Below are 17,678 nucleotides of genomic sequence, written 5' to 3'. Positions count from 1 at the left end.
GTGTTAGGCCCCTCCCATGGAGGATTGACTTCTTCGCAGTGGGAGGGACGAGTACTTAATAGGTTGCATGCAAGCTGTTAATGGAAACCAACATCCTCCTCTAGTGGTAGACAGGTCATGTGTATGCTCGGTGTGTATTCGACCCCACAAGTGGGGCTTGCACTCTTTTGCAGGTAGGCACTAGTCTGTTTTTAAGTAGCGCTGCTCATTTCCTTGCTATGTACTAATGTAATTAGTTTTTGTCAGCTGCTCCCACTTAACAGCCATGCTTTTGGTGTATATGCAGAGCTTCTGTTTGGGTTCAAGGTGCGTTTGTAGTTCCTGGGGGGGCTCAGCGCATCTCTGATGGAGGCCATTCGGAGGCGGCCTGGTGTTGCGCTGATCCACCTTTTGCGCAATTTTAAATTTTCGATTTTATTTGATTAGCCGCACCCAGGCTATGCATATACATAGGTTAGGATTTAGTTAGTGTTAGGCCCCTCCCATGGAGGATTGACTTCTTCGCAGTGGGAGGGACGAGTACTTAATAGGTTGCATGCAAGCTGTTAATGGAAACCAACATCCTCCTCTAGGGGTAGACAGGTCATGTGTATGCTCGGTGTGTATTTGACCCCACAAGTGGGGCTTGCACTCTTTTGCAGGTAGGCACTAGTCTGTTTTTAAGTAGCGCTGCTCATTTCCTTGCTATGTAATATGTCTATGTATGTATTGCAGTCTATGGCCAATTTAAGGGGAAGCCAATTAACTTCTCTGTATGTTTTTGGGATGTGGGAGGAAACCCACACAGACACAGGGAGAACATACAAACTACCTGCAGATGTTGACATACACCTGGTTTTAGAGAGGGATTGTCGGCCACAAAATCAAATTCCATTTACCCACTCCTCTGTGTTTAATATGCAACCTTGCCCTGCATTGCAAGCACTCCAATCTATTCAGAAATGTTTCTGCTGTAATAAATCTTATCTCAGTCAGCCTTGCTCAATTTTTGCCATTGCCAACAAGAAGGAAGCTTGTCATCGCCCCTCCCACATTGCTACTACTCACTGATGGGCTGAGGGCAGTTCAGTGAGCTGCTGAAATCTGATCTAAAGCTGTGCTCAAATGTGTTTAAAAAGCAAGCTAGCTATGACAGTGCAGTTTCTACGGGGATAAAAAGTAAGGGAGAAAATGACATCGGAATTGGCTTCAGTCAAAGGGAATCAAGATGGGAAATGCCAGGAACAGAATTCTCTTTAATTACTATAATGAAACTCACTGAGATTAAAATGTGGACAGTACAATACATCTGTTATGTAAGTAGAACAAGTAGTTGTCTACTTATACATGTGTTTCTTTTTTCCTGGGATAGTACAGCTGTCCCTGCTGCTTTACAAATGTTGTTAAAATCCACCATTACAATCCACCTTTATTTTTAAAAACTTCCTCATATTTTCTTGTTAATGCCATTGGGAGTGAAGGTACTACCATTTTTTATTGAAAAAAAATTCATATTTTCACATATTAATGTAATATTTATTTGAAGCTGCAGTAAATCTTTATAAACATTATTTACTGACTGGGTTTATAGTTAAACAGAAGCATTAGGAAGCTATGTGTTGGAGACTAATGCAGCCATCATTAAAAGATTGTAGCAATGGCCAGGCATCAGGTTGTGATTCCCGAACTGACACTGCAGGTCACAGGTTTATTTGGCTATGGGCACTTGTGGACTTTTGCATTTTAATAAAGGCAGCAATCAGTATTTTTTCTGACTGCAGATTGTCAGTATTAACCTGGACTTAAATGAGGCCCCAAGTGTTAAATTTACAATTTAAAGTAATTACGCTATTGGATGCTGTTAATTTGTGGGTGGATAAACAGTGAAGCTGGGGTAACATTGTAGGAGTGTGGACCATGGGGAAGGCGTGAGTGACATCAACTATACCATCTTGAAATGAGTTTTAAGAAAGCATTATAGACTAGTGGACCTAAGCCCGTTTAAAACAGGCTAGGTCTTCATTGTGCATGCGCCTGCCGCGCACGCACCCGAGCCGCGCCCGCCCGCCATGCGCGCCCTCCCGATGCGCCCGCCCCCCAGCCCGTCCGTCTGCTTCTTGGCCATGCGGCTCACGTCACTCCCCCTCACTGTCTCTGCGTCCCTGCACATGAGCAGAGCGCAGATGGGACAATTATGGGGACACTGGACGCAGAGACAGTAGGGTTTTATTATATAGGATATGTGTGTGTGTGTTAGTATCTGTTATAAATAAAGTTGGTTTTAGAGAGCTGCAGCTACTAAATACACACATATTAAGCCACTCAGGATGGGGGAGTATTTGTCAAGGAATAGATACCAGTTCCAGACAGGAAACCTTGGTCTCCTATGTCAAAGGTGGTTTCTTTAACCAGTACACCCTCTAGGCACTACTCCTATACAGCACAGACAGTTTTAGCATCACCTTTGCCTTAGTCCAAGTTCATTTTCTTGTTTGCATGAACAGTCCTTTATCCATGAAAATGAAAACATTAACTATCTGGAGTTTAATTTTATTTGTCTATATACATCTTTTAGGGTTTGTTTCTCGGCTGCGAGACGTGCGGCGGCACTTCCTGGTCTGCGGGTACGCAGATGAATCCCACCAGCCATGCCATGCACGGCTATGAGATTCACAGCCTCCCGCACTGAAACTGATGGAAATGACGGCCGAATCGCTATGCAAGTGATTCGGCCGGCAGCACCATTTTATGCTATGGCAGAGTATCCCCGCGCGATTTGCCTGCGGGGAAACACTGCAAATTCGGCACAGAAACCATGCCAGTGGAAACAGGCCCTTATTCCTCAAATAGCGTGGCTAAATTATTTTTGTTTAGCTGTTTTTCATCCTTTGATATTGCTATATACCGTACCCACAGAGAAAGATACATTTTCTGAAAATAACACAAGCACGGTGTCTGTGTAGTTTATCCTCTGAAAGATGCTGTATCTTACAAGATAAGATTAAAAGGCATTCTCAGACCGGCTACCCCATCTCATATATCAAAATGGCAACAATTATTACAACTTCAAAGTGTGCCCCCAAATCTTTTGCACACAGCTGGCTCTAGACTTTTTGCTGCCTGAGGAAAACTTGTGAGGATGCGTCCCCCCCCCCCCCCCAATTTGGAATGATCCCACAACTCTTGACAATTAACTCTGCTTCATTTAATGTTCTCAGTCAGCAAGGGAGCATATGCAACAACTTCAGGCATGACATGATGCAGCTCAACGCAATAACACACTGGCTGGTTGGCTGGCTGTGAGTCTGTGACAAACAAACTGCTCACCCTCAGCCAGTCAGCTATCCTCCATTTCTCCTTAGTCAGGACAGCAGTGCCACCTCCTTCCTTCTACTGTGCAAATCAAATGAAACACTGCTGCTCTCCTGCCTCCCCCCTCTTCACTCACTGTCAGACTCCTCACACAGCACAACAAGCTGCTTTTCCCCAATGATGACCTCTTCCCCTCCCTTGTTCTCCTCTCGCTTCTCCTCCTACTCTGAAATGTTTCATCGGCCTTCATGAAAGAACTGGCTCTGCTTTTGCAGTGACCTTAAAGAGGAACTTTAACCCAAGATTGAACGTCATCCCAATCAGCAGCCAGCCGATTTCCTCCCGTAGGAAATCTTTACCTTTCCTTAAATAGCTCGGGGGGGGGGGGGGGGGGGGAGTGTCTGTGTGGCTGATATTGTGTAAAACCCCTCCTACAGTGTGATGTCATGACCATGGTCCTGACAGTTTGCTGTCTGTGAACCCTCTTGCATTGAGGGAAATAATGTATTTTTCCAACTGCCATGCAAGCAATATCTCCTTCTGTGCATAGAACTCTCAGTAACAAACATTCCGTAGAGATCACCTGGCAGAACTAAAGATGTCATCACCTGTGAGGGATACATTTCAGAACGTAAATCAGGGAGAGGAAAGATTTTACAATGGGCAAACACTGACTAAATAATCTATAAATGACAGTTGTAAAAATTAAGGGTAGGGATGTCGAACTCCAGTCCTTCGATGGCCATATCCATGCCAGTGTTTAGGATGGCCAGAGGAAGGGAAAAATGTTTTCTACTTTATGTACCACACCTTTTCTGATTCAGTCCCTTTAATTAATTTGAGCTGTGCCAAAAATGTGTGAGGATCTCGGCCCATGAGGACTGGAGTTCCACTTCCATGAGTTAGAGTCATTTACATATTTTTACAATGTGATCATATCCCTGTTTCATCTGCTGTTTTTTTTACAGATGATGAATTATAGTTCAGACAGCCTGTCTTCATTTGCCCCTGATTGACTGAGTAGCTCTTCACTGTATGTAGTGTCTGTATGTAGCTCCAGTCAGTATATCCATTTTGCTTGCACAAAACTGAACTACACTTTCAAGGTGTGATCTAACTACTGCTTTGCATAAAAGCAAATGTATATCTTTAGTGTAGTATGGATACAGAGGCACCAAAAGGATACAAGTATGTAAAAAGTTGAAAATATAAGGTGGCTGTGGTGGACTTTCCCCCTCCGAGCAGACACAAAAATTGCTAATGTGTTTGTCAAATAGAACAAGTTTATTTACATACTCTGTGGGACAATACAACGCGTTTCGCTGGTTTGATCCTGCTTCATCAGGCAATAACAGCGGAGTAATAGCAGATGCAGTCAGTAGAAGAGCCAGGCACCTCTGTATGTCTTTGCTATACTTGCACCTATGCCTCCTTTAATTTAAGCAAAAATATTGCTAGCTTTTTAAAGTTTTAGATTCTTTTCAATCATTAATTCATCTAAACTGTATTCATTTATTACCCTTTTAATTTTAGCACAATGTGCAATAACACTGTCAGATATGCATTTTGACAATATTATTGTTATACACTTTGTCAGTTTATTTTTATCTATTTAGTAGACAGTATTCATTCTTTCCGTTCTTAATATATCAGCATAATAAATCAAGTCTGAAGACTGTACACTCGTGATATATATAATGAGCATTCACGCACCGGTAGCATCATTTTTTTAGGTAGTAATTCATGTTGCAGAATTGCAGTGCTTTCCACGTATTGGAGCCAAGGAACAGATAGTGGTGTTGCCATAATATTCAGTCCACCCCTATAATAATAACGCATATGGTTATCACTAAAAAAGGAGTGGAATATGTCATAATATTCTGTTTATTTTAGAGTATGAAGTGTTCAGACAAGCTGTTACTAAGATCTTTTCATTTGCTGTATTAATACACTGGTCATTATATTTAGTTGCATTAACGGAATATAACCCTGCATTTCAACTTTGCTCTAAAACATTATTTACAGTATATTATATGCAACCAGCATTTTTTTTTTACTAGACCAGCATTGGAAGGGTTACACAGTGCTTTAAAGTTCCTGGAAATTTCTGCAGACGCATCCGAACTTGACATAGATACATTTTGTTTACATAAATGTATCTAAGTGTTGAATGTGACTCATCTCTCCCACTGAGAAGGAGTTGGAGGACAGCCAAAGAGTGTGTAACATTTATCAATAGATACATATAACTAAATAGAATGTAACAATCTGAACTTATGCATATCTCTCCACGGAACTTAAAACCTCTGTGTTTAACCCTTCCAATGCTGGTCTAGTAAAAAAAAATGCTTTTTGCATATAATATGCTGTAAATAATGTTTTAGAGCAAAGTTGAAATGCAGGGTTATATTCCGCTTTAACCATTTCAGCCGCATGGACGTGACTCTCACATCCGTGGCTGCTGCAGCTATAGCCGCAGGGACACGAGAGTCATGTCCGTGCACTCTGCTGGCTGCCCTGCTCGATTGTGCGCATACACAGTCTCGCTCTCGATGGCCCACGAAGCAGAGGGCATTGGTGGAAGGGGACGGATATCCCCTAAGCCAATCCGTGCCAGCATACGGAGAATGATTGCCGTTACACTCAGTAACGGTGATCATTCTTTAGTGCCATATACAGGAAGTCATTGACTTCCTGTAACGCGAACATGTGTGCACATGCACGCGCACATGCTCCCCATTCTGCAGCACCATTGGTTAAAGGGACCATGTGGTCCTTTGACCCCTGTGTCTGCATTGATTGGCCCAAGGGATCATCTGAGCCCTTGGCCAATCAGTGTCCTACAGTCCCTTAATGATCACTATTACTGCTAAGTAATAGAGATTATTGATTAAAAACAAAAAGTTAAAAAAAATGTATATAAAAAGAAAAAAAGTGCTCACGAATGAATACATTGTGAGGCCATCTGAGGGACAGTGACATGACTATTTACTCACCTAGGAGGAAACTTAGGAGAAAAAGTGAATTGGATAGGGCCCATAGTTGCACAATTACAAATACATCCATGCACACAAAGGGGCATTAAAGATAACCCATTTTCTATCTGCCATTTCTCTCTCCCCAACAGACAAGTTCTGTGGTCCACCCCTTCAGTCTTCTTTATATATTTATCTTTGATGCACTGCTCAGGGGTTGGTGGTACCCTGATTTGACTTGTAGCTCCCAGGTCTAAGAGAGAAAGCTTTTCTGAGATTAAAGTGGGTTATGTACAATTATACCCTCTGCCATGTGTACAACACTCTTTCATGTTGGTGGAGGAGGGGAGTAAATATCAGCACTGAACATGTCTAATGCCGTAGGTATTGTTCATTTTCGCAAGAGAAAGTACAACTCAAAGCTGACACATTTAGAATCAGAATCAGAATCCATTTATTATCACCAAGCACGACTGGGCCATGCCCGGAATTGGGTTTGGCGCAGAGCAGGGCCTAAAAGAACAGTGAGGAAACACAATGGTGATAACAGAAGACAAACATGGTAGTATGCCACCAACAAATACAATACAATACAGCACTTTAGTGACAGAAAACATTTGCATAAAGAAAGAGATATGGAGAAATACGGAGTTCTGCGATGTAGACATGCTTAAGAACATTCCAGCTGGTAGAGGGAGAACGACCTAAGGAGAGGGGGATAGGGAGGTAGTGGTGGTGAGGGATGGGAGTGAGTCAAGAGAGTTCAGTGATGTGACCGCTGAGGGGAAGAAGCTGTTCCTGTGCCTTGAGGTCCTGGTATAGATGGACCGATATCTTAGGCCTGAACGGAGCCGGCTGAGGAAGCGGGAGCCCGGGTGTGAGGGATCGTTTGCGATCCGCAAGGCCCTTGAGCGCAGTCTGGAGTCATAGAGGAGGTCCAGAGGGGGCAGTGGTTTACCTATGATTTTCTCCGCTGATCTGATGACCCTCTGTAGTTTGTGCCTGTCACTGGCGGAGGAGCCTGCATACCAGACCAGGATAGAGGAACAGAGGACAGATTTGATTGTGGCTGAGTAGAAGCTTGTCAGTAGTTTCTGGTCCATACCGAACTTCTTCAGTTGGCAGAGGAAGAATAGTCTCTGCTGGGCTTTCCTCTTGCTGGAAGGAAGTGCATATTATTCAATCTAGCTTTAGGTTCGGAAAAGAGAAAGTGCCTCAGAGTAGTTTTTGGGAAAGACAAAGTGACTAAATTAAAGACAGATTTATCTACATATTTCCTATCTACATATTATAAATCTCTGTTCTCATTGTCTGTATAGAATTAATCTGTAGCTTTTCCTCTTTCCTCAGCCTAATCTAAATACAGGGGCTGGCAGTTCCAGGACTTTGTTGTCCAGTACAGGTAGTCCCCGACTTACAAATGTCTAATGCTGGGAATACACGGGTAGATTCTGGCGCTCGATTCTGTGCCCAATCGTTTTTGCTGCTCAATTCTGCGGGCGATTCTCTTATCTTCCGCTCGTTTTTTTAATCTTTTTCCATTGTCCTCCATGCAGAATCAAGCGCAGAATCTATCGGGCGAGAGATCGGACGTGTCGGAAATTATCTATCGAGCCGTCTAAATGGCTCAGAATCGAGCCGTGTATTCCCAGCATAATTTATGAATGACCCACCGATATGAATATCCCGATTCTGTGGGAACAAGTCGAAAACATTTCATAATTTTTTTTTAATGGCTATGTAGTTTTTGCTAAAAGCCATTTTTAAAAAATTCCAATACATTTTTTTTTAACTATAGTGTACCACAGAAAAAATGACATTTTGCTGTGGTACACTATACTATATAACGATTTCCAGGTTCTGCATGCACATTTTATGTATTGTAAAACAAGACCTGTGATCCAGCGCTGGGACCCTCTAAAAATTTGTGTGGACTACATGAAATAAATTCAGTTTCAAAATCATAACTACTTGTAATTTTGAAATTTACGTGATCATCACTAGGACAGAAGTAGGCACAAAGGGGGACAAGGTGGTAGAGGTGGTACAGAGGGAGACAGTGGAGGCAGGGATGGCATGAGGGGGACTCTGAGGGAACAGGTGTTAAGCTTGGAGGTGTAATCTCCACAGTCAGCATGCAACACATAAGCTGACGTGAAGGAGGTACACACACCAGCACAAGGGATCAGGATATCCCCAGTTTAGTGGAGGAGAGGACTGACTCCAATAGGAGATTGTGGTGCACAGAGCTGGTGCAGATCCGAACAGCCACAAACAACACTTTCGTAATAACGTCTCAGCGCAAAGTAGCGCTGAGCGCATAAACCAGGACTGAGGAGATCAGGACAGGTAGACAGAATGAACGCTTGCTTAACTAGCCACTACTTAGTGACAGCAAGCGTCCACAATAAGACAGACTGGAATGAGGCAGCCAATGCGTTTGCAGCGATGGCGTGCCTTACAAAGACAGGACAAGATAGTCAGGAAATAGCAGGATCAAGATAGATGAACGTAACACAGACAAATATACAATAAGTATGTTTTCCTAGCGTATTACAATTACAGCTATCAATGAAACTATTTGTAACGTCTGACTAACATATGTATATATCGGCAATGAACCGATATATGACATAAGCAGGAACACTGACTAGCACTGGAGCAATACAGGGAACAGGACTCAGAAGGATTCGCTATCTCTTCGCAGAGATGAACGCAATCCACAAGCGGTAACAGGACAGGATTCAGAAGGATTCATTATCTCCTCGCAGAGATGAACGCAATCCACAAACAGGACCAGGAGTAGGATACTAGCTCAGCACGGGTGCTCACGATACGCGCAAACTACCAAAACGTGCTGGAAGGCTGACTAACTGAACACAGGAAATAAACAGTTCGTGTACGTATATATCAGCGACACTGATGTATCAACGTAACACGAATACAAGGAAAATGCGCAAGTATGCGTATATATTGGCGATGAACCAATATATGACACAAGACAAGCAGAGTAACAACTTCTAGAACAAGAGCAGAACTAGGAGGACTCGCTGACCCCTTCGCAGGAGTCAGCGCAGTCCACACGGACTAGGAACGAGGTGGGGCACGAGCAGAGTAACAGACAGAATCTGAGACTATGGTAGCCCATCAAGCATTGCAGGAAGCAGTTCTTTATACTGAGGTCATCCAATGGGAGCAGGCCTGCAGATTCCCACACAAGTGAATGGTAATTAATCACAGGCTGACAGCAGGAAAAGGCAGACAATGATATGCAGCCTGCAGGAAAGGGACTGCCCCTCCATTGCAGCAGACAATGTTTGTTTACACAAAAGCACACCAAACTGTCATCAACTTCAGAGCGACTGCAGATGGAATCAGCAACTAGTCTAAGTGCAAACCAAACTATGCAAGAAAATGCATGTAATGACATCAGAACTGCTTGCGTTGCAATACCACTGCAGCCAGCAGTAAACGCTGCAGACATGCTCATAACATTACCCCCCCCCCCCCCCTTAAAAGCGGATACCAGACGCTTTTCAAAACTGAAATTCCCAACAAAACAATCTGACTGATAATTCATGATGACCGGGACAGCCCGGCAAGACCAAATTCCAGAATCAGTCCCCACAAGACTGGACCCATCAGAACCAGAACCTACAGAACCATGCCCGTCAGCACTACAAGCCTCAGTGTGATACCCATTAGAACCACAACTTCCAGAAAAAAGCCCCCAGAAACTCTCTGAGCGATACCCACCGCCTTCCAGGGACTGTCCAAAAACGCCAAAGCCTTTGCAATGCCCACCGGAACTGTCCCTACCAACACAAAACCCACTGTTGAACCAGTCCAAGGTACCAGGACAAGTTTCCTCAGAGATCTCCCAGAACACTTGGAAGCTCCAAAGAGATCCCCACAGGTCAGAACGCCCCTTAGGCTCATATGGAGAACTATCAAGAACCCCTATGGAACCCAGGGCAACTCTAGAGTCAGGGTCACAAGGACAAACATCAAGATCAGGGCTTTTAGGGACCAGAACCATCTCCGGGCATGCAGGCCAACCGGCAACATCAGAACATGTCTCCACTAGGGAAGCGTGTGAGCACGCCAACACAGACACACTTGGGCACTCTGGCATACGAAGCACATCTGGGCACACCGGCACAAGAGAGACTTCTGGGCATGTCAAGGAACTGCGAACCTCAAAGTCAGTCAAGGTAGGACCGAAACCAGGACTGGGCAAAAAAAAATCATCATGACTAGACTTCACAGTTACTGGATTCTCACTAAAAAATGCAGGATCAGACTTAGATGTCTCTGATTCCAGCAAGGTTATTAACAAATCATGTTCAGGGGCATTTACAAGACAGGACAAATCTTCTGATGTATGCACCGAACTAGACAGGGTTCCCATAACTTCTTCTGGACTAGACAGAGACTCATCAAATACACTGGATTGGAGCTCATGAAGGGCTGCAAAACAAGTCAGTATTGCAGCAATCCCCACTGAACTAGGCAAAACTGAGTAACTCACTGGACAGAAAAGGGACTCTGGAACTTCTGCCACACCGGCCAGAGAACCAGAATTTTCCAGGATACAGGGCTGGGTTTCAGAAACACTCATTAACCCGGACTGAAATTCTGAGATTTCTATTTTTTCCAGCGAGTCAGAATTATCCATGTTACAGGGCAATACTTTTGAAACATTCAGAGGACAGGGCTGAAGTTCCCTGACTACTGTGATATCAGAGAGGGACTCAACATCTTTAGCTAAATCAGACTGTGTACAGGGCAAGGTATCAAAAACGCTTGCTGACAAAGACAATGTTTCAATAGCTTCTGCTTCACTGGGCAGAGATTCATCAAGTTTTATCAAAGCAGACTGTAATTCCAAAACAGCTGCTAAACAAGTGAATACTACTGCAACACCCACTGAAGTAAGCAGTGTCTCAGACTCCTCTATTAGAGGATCTGAAGTATCCAAAGTACTGGGTGAAGCATAAGACTCTGCGACCACAGCTTCACTGGACAGGATCACTGAACAGGCCATATCGCAGGGCAAAACCATGGAAGCACCTGCTGGACAGCATAATGATTCTGTGACCTGAGCTTCATTGGGAAGATCTACTGCACAATTCATGGTACAGGGCAAATTTACTGGAACATTTTCTGAACAAGGTAATAATTCTACGATTTCAGGTTCACATAGCAGATGCTCTGAGCTATTCACGAAACTAGAGCGAGGTGTAGGGACAGGAAGATCAAGACACAATGTTTGTGCATCTAAATCACTATTCAATTGTAAAATTGGGAAATTCAGATGCTGGGGTTCTGAGGTTTCTAGACAGGATTGCTGGGACTCAGAAACTAATGTAGTGCATCTATTGGCATCTGCTGGATCAGACAGGAGTTGAACTTTATTAACACAGGTAATTTCTGCAGAAGTGTTTGCAGAGACAGGCAAGATTTTTCTGGTGTCTGTTTCACTGAACAAAGACTCATGAGTACTGGCTAGGCTGGACTCAGAAGTCAACAGGACCTCTGGATTATCTGCTGAGAAATTTGTGCAGGGCAAAGTTAAGAAAGTATCAGTGGCTTCTGTTTTACTGGGAAGTAACACTGAGTTATCCATGGTACAGGGTGGAGTTACAGGAACATTCACAAGACATGGCAGGGACTCAGTAACTGGAGAAGTGGGACAGTCTCCAATTGACAGTGTGTCTTCCCTGGTATCAACTGATTGAATCGCATAAAAATCGTCCAAAATCATTTTCCACACATCGATCAATAGAGCCACAAAGTTATACCCACACACACCAGTTTTTATTAGGTTATAGGCAGACTTAATGCATGCATTCAATACTAATTCACTTTTTGCACTGTAAAACTGACAAAATGAACTTGCATCTTTCTTCCATTCATAGACCAGGGCTTCCATCTCTCCTTTCTCAAATGGAGGATCCCATGCATATTTAACAGCTGAGCATTCAAGCTGATCATAGTTTGCAAATGTGTTAGTGGCAGAAACATACATTGGGTTATTTAGCAGGTGATTGGCCGATTTCTTATTCCTAAGGATCTCCAATACCTGTAGCAAGTGTTGAACTGTAGTGTATGCAAATTTCCCTTGCTGCACGAATAAATTGATCTGTTCAATACTCTGTAATATATCTTCATAATCATATTCATATAATTCATTTAAACAAGAACTTTTATTTTCCCTGGCTAGCAATGAAAGTTTATTAGTAGTTTCATAGGTCCATTTGACTCCCCTGAATGGTGACTGAATTTCATTATCGGCTAATGGCGGAGTCTCATTACAGATCTGATGCGCAGTCGCTAAGGGCAACGACTCCGCTGATTGTAATGCTTTTCTTTTGGAGCGTTTACGTTTGGCTTTAGACCCTGCTGCCTTAGGTGATTTATTCAAAGCAGAAGAAAAGTTATCAGAACAATTATCTGCTTGCTGATTATTTTTGTAGGCAGTAGAAGGAGCAGCTGATTGACAAGCTGCCAGGAGCTTATCAAAAGGGCTAGGCAAATCGGTTTTGCGCAGCCAGTTATGGATCACAAACGCTAGAAATTCCAGCGGTCTTTCTTTCAAATTCGTATGATCCAAGACATCGTACGCCCACTGGAACAAATTTCCCTTAAACAAAACATAAATTAACTGGGGGGCCCACGTTGAAACAGGAGTAGCCTGGAGCTCGGGATTGGCCAAAAACCTGGTACATTCAAAAAAAAACTAATTTTCTGTTTCAGAATTAAGTTTCTCAAATTTCTTAAAAGAACAGGAACCATAACAAACAGTGTCATTTTTGCTGGGAATCCCCCCCACAATGGGGATTGGTAATGGGGCTACCATAATGTTAAGCTTGGAGGTGTAATCTCCACAGTCAGCATGCAACACATAAGCTGACGTGAAGGAGGTACACATACCAGCACAAGGGATCAGGATATCCCCAGTTTAGTGGAGGAGAGGACTGACTCCAATAGGAGATTGTGGTGCACAGAGCTGGTGCAGATCCGAACAGCCACAAACAACACTTTCGTAATAACGTCTCAGCGCAAAGTAGCGCTGAGCGCATAAACCAGGACTGAGGAGATCAGGACAGGTAGACAGAATGAACGCTTGCTTAACTAGCCACTACTTAGTGACAGCAAGCGTCCACAATAAGACAGACTGGAATGAGGCAGCCAATGCGTTTGCAGCGATGGCGTGCCTCACAAAGACAGGACAAGATAGTCAGGAAATAGCAGGATCAAGATAGATGAACGTAACACAGACAAATATACAATAAGTATGTTTTCCTAGCGTATTACAATTACAGCTATCAATGAAACTATTTGTAACGTCTGACTAACATATGTATATATCGGCAATGAACCGATATATGACATAAGCAGGAACACTGACTAGCACTGGAGCAATACAGGGAACAGGACTCAGAAGGATTCGCTATCTCTTCGCAGAGATGAACGCAATCCACAAGCGGTAACAGGACAGGATTCAGAAGGATTCGTTATCTCCTCGCAGAGATGAACGCAATCCACAAACAGGACCAGGAGTAGGATACTAGCTCAGCACGGGTGCTCACGATACGCGCAAACTACCAAAACGTGCTGGAAGGCTGACTAACTGAACACAGGAAATAAACAGTTCGTGTACGTATATATCAGCGACACTGATGTATCAACGTAACACGAATACAAGGAAAATAACAAAATGCGCAAGTATGCGTATATATTGGCGATGAACCAATATATGACACAAGACAAGCAGAGTAACAACTTCTAGAACAAGAGCAGAACTAGGAGGACTCGCTGACCCCTTCGCAGGAGTCAGCGCAGTCCACACGGACTAGGAACGAGGTGGGGCACGAGCAGAGTAACAGACAGAATCTGAGACTATGGTAGCCCATCAAGCATTGCAGGAAGCAGTTCTTTATACTGAGGTCATCCAATGGGAGCAGACCTGCAGATTCCCACACAAGTGAATGGTAATTAATCACAGGCTGACAGCAGGAAAAGGCAGACAATGATATGCAGCCTGCAGGAAAGGGACTGCCCCTCCATTGCAGCAGACAATGTTTGTTTACACAAAAGCACACCAAACCATCATCAACTTCAGAGCGACTGCAGATGGAATCAGCAACTAGTCTAAGTGCAAACCAAACTATGCAAGAAAATGCATGTAATGACATCAGAACTGCTTGGGTTGCAATACCACTGCAGCCAGCAGTAAACGCTGCAGACATGATCATAACAACAGGGGAGTTACAGCTAGTCACTACTGTTTTAACTATTTAAGGACCGAGCTAACTGAAATGTATGTCTTGTTTTGGTGGGCTCCTGGCTGGCAGTACGTAGATTTCAATTAGCCGCCGCTGCGCGCATCCGCCGCTCCCCGCCGATCTCGCCGCTCAAACCCGACGAGTCTCGCCGCATCTCACAGGCTCTGCCTGTCTCTATGACGGCAGAGCCATGTGAGCCGGTCAGGAGCCGTTTCTTTGGCTCCTGGCCATGTCTATCAATGTAAGCTGCTCCCATTGGCTTACATTGATAGACACGGTCAGGAGCCAATGAAAGCGGCTCCTGACCGGCTCACATGGCTCTGCCGTCATAGAGACGGCAGAGTCTATGTCCTGGAGGTCCCGGCGATGACGGCGGTTGTGGCAGGTATGTGCAGCGATTCGTCGGTATTTCGTCAGGATTCCGCATTCCTGTACCAGTGGTCTCTGGTCCTTAAAGGGAATGTCCAAGCAAAATTAAAAAATGAGTTTCACTTACCGGGGGCTTCTACCAGCCCCATGCAGCCATCCTGTGCCCTCGTAGTCACTCACTGTTGCTCCAGTCCCCCGCTGGCAGCTTGCCGACCTCGGAGGTCGGCGGGACACATTGCGTACATTTTTACGCATTCCTGCTAGTGCAGGAACATTAACACATACATTTTTACGCATTACTGGTTCAATGCGTAAAAATTTACGCATTGAACCAGTAACGCGTAAAAATGTATGCGTTAATGTTCCTGCACTATCGAGAATGCGTAAAAATGTACGCAATGCGTCCCGCCGACCTCCGAGGTCAGGAAGCTGCCAGCGGGGGACTGGAGCAGCAGTGAGTGACTACGAGGGCACAGGATGGCTGCATGGGGCTGGTAGAAGCCCCCGGTAAGTGAAACTCATTTTTTTATTTTGCTTGAACCTTCCCTTTAAGGGGGTGGTTAAACATTGAACATACTGGTCCATATGCAATTTACTTTATTATTCTCCAAAGTGTTCTTTTTTTTTCCAGCACGCTGCAATTGAAAAGGTACCAAAAAGCAGGTGAAAAAGTACTATCAAAAATATTGTATTTTCTTGCTTGCTAGTTAAGGCATTTTATTGATAAGGAGTGAAAATATTGCCTTGGAGAAAACTTAGAAGAAAAAGTGAATTGAATAAGAGCCATCATATGAAAGCTAGTGGATGATGTTGTGCTGAAGAAGTGATTCAGTGATTTAGCAGTTTCATGTATTTGAACATTTTGCTTATTATTTCTGTAGTTTATTATTTTGAATAAACTATCAAGATTGTGTCTCCTGCTGAGACATTATAAGTAGTTCCCATGGTCTACATGTTTATGAATGACCTAATAAACCTTCCTCCTTTGTAATTACAGACATAATGTACAAGCATTAAAGGAAAGATGAAAGACCAAATATTTACCATGTCCTAAACGTAGCAGGTACATAATGTCCCTGTGCATATCAGCAAACAGCAAAATCAAGAAGATTCAATGTTCTTCTCACAATATGTTCTGTTTTACAGTTCCATGTTAAAGTGAGTCTGAAGCAGAATTTAAAAAAAAAAAATACAGAAGGAGAGGGAAGGCTCTGGGTCCTATAGAGACTTCCCGTTCTTCTCCGGTGTCCTCTTTCCCCTGCAGGCTCCTCCGTTTAAATCTCCCACTGTGGGAGACTTTGGCACTTCTGAAGATTGGCGGCTCTGTACTGCGCTTGCGCGTGTTAAGTACAGATCGGCCCGTCTTCAGAAGCCCGAGTGCTTCCGAACACTGCCGTAGCCCACCCAACATGGTAGGGTCATGGACTGTTAACCTCCTGAGCGTTACGCCACTCAGGAGGTTTTGCAGCTTTAGAATCCCGGGACTAATTTAACAGTTTGCCTGGCTGTAAAAGCTTTAGCTAGCACTAGGCTAGCCAGTATATGTAGCCGACACCCCCCAGTCACCTGATCCAGCCAATTAATACATTACCCAGCCTGGATCCAGGGATCAGCGCAGCCTCCCCGGACAGCTCTGCTCTTCTCTATGGGGAGTATCGTACATGACGTCACTGACGTCATGCGCAGACCTGATCCTCCCCATAGAGAGACTGAAGCTGTTCGGGGAGGCTGCATCGATCGCTGGATCCAGGCTGGGTAATGTATTAACTGGCTGGATCGGGGATCGGCGGTGATTGGGGGGTGCCGGCTACATATACCAGCTAGCCTAGTACTAGTTAAAGCTTTTACAGCCAGGCAAACTGTTAAATTAGTCCTGGGGGACCCCTGAAGAGAGCGAGCGGTATGCCTGACACAGTGTCGGGCATACCGCTAAGGAGGTTAACGGAGGAGCCTGCGTGGAAACGAGGACACCAGGAGGAAAATAGGAAGGCTCTATAGGACCAAGAGCCTTCCCTCTCCTTAGGTAAGTATCTGTTTTTTTTTTGTTTTTTGTTTTTTTTAATCTGCTTCAGAATCCCATTAAGAATTTCATTTAGATATATTTACTTCTCTTCAAACAAGCTGACAATGTCAAAAAATGTTCGGTAAAGAGTCTCTTAACTCATCTGTTTTTTTTTTTGTTTTCTTTCTTGTGTTGGGTGGAGGCAGGAATATTAAATTGAAATGGAGAGGGCTGCATAGTGGGGTAGTGGCTAGAACTCTCACCTCGCAGCACTGGGACCTCAGTTCCCAGCCACGGCACTATCTGCACAGAGTTTTTATTTTCTCCACACACCCTAGTTTCCTCTCACATCCCAAAAAAATACAGATAAGCTGATTGGCACCCCTCTATTTGGCCCTAGACTATGATGGGCATACAACTCTGGTTGGGATTAGATTGCAAGCTCCTCTGTAAAGCACTGTGGAAGATGTCATCGCTATGTGAATACTAAATAATAACAATGATGTGCGAGGAGAACGCCAGCGCATACCACTAAGGCTGCATCTGAAATGACCACCAACTCAGTGTGAAGCACCTAAATAGATTTTCTGCACACTTCGCATTTAATTCAGATGCAAATCATATGCAAATCTGCTACTACTTATCATGCAAACAGGAAACTCAGGAGGAGGGGCTGGGAGCAGCTAACCTGACAGTTACATAGTTACAAAGTTAAGGAAAGGTGGGGGGAAAGGCCGCGCATCCCTAAAC

General features: G+C 44.0%; 1 protein-coding gene across 5 annotated transcripts in view; it reads left to right on the top strand.

Annotated features, from left to right (window-relative positions):
- Positions 1-17,678, top strand: part of PDE7B (phosphodiesterase 7B) — a 514,887-nt gene that overhangs the window by 239,459 nt on the left and 257,750 nt on the right. The window lies entirely within an intron of this gene.

The sequence above is a fragment of the Hyperolius riggenbachi genome, chromosome 4 (assembly GCF_040937935.1).
Source record: "Hyperolius riggenbachi isolate aHypRig1 chromosome 4, aHypRig1.pri, whole genome shotgun sequence".
Taxonomy (NCBI): domain Eukaryota; kingdom Metazoa; phylum Chordata; class Amphibia; order Anura; family Hyperoliidae; genus Hyperolius; species Hyperolius riggenbachi.
Note: the sequence above shows the minus strand (reverse complement) of the source record. Positions and strands in the feature narration are given on the sequence as shown.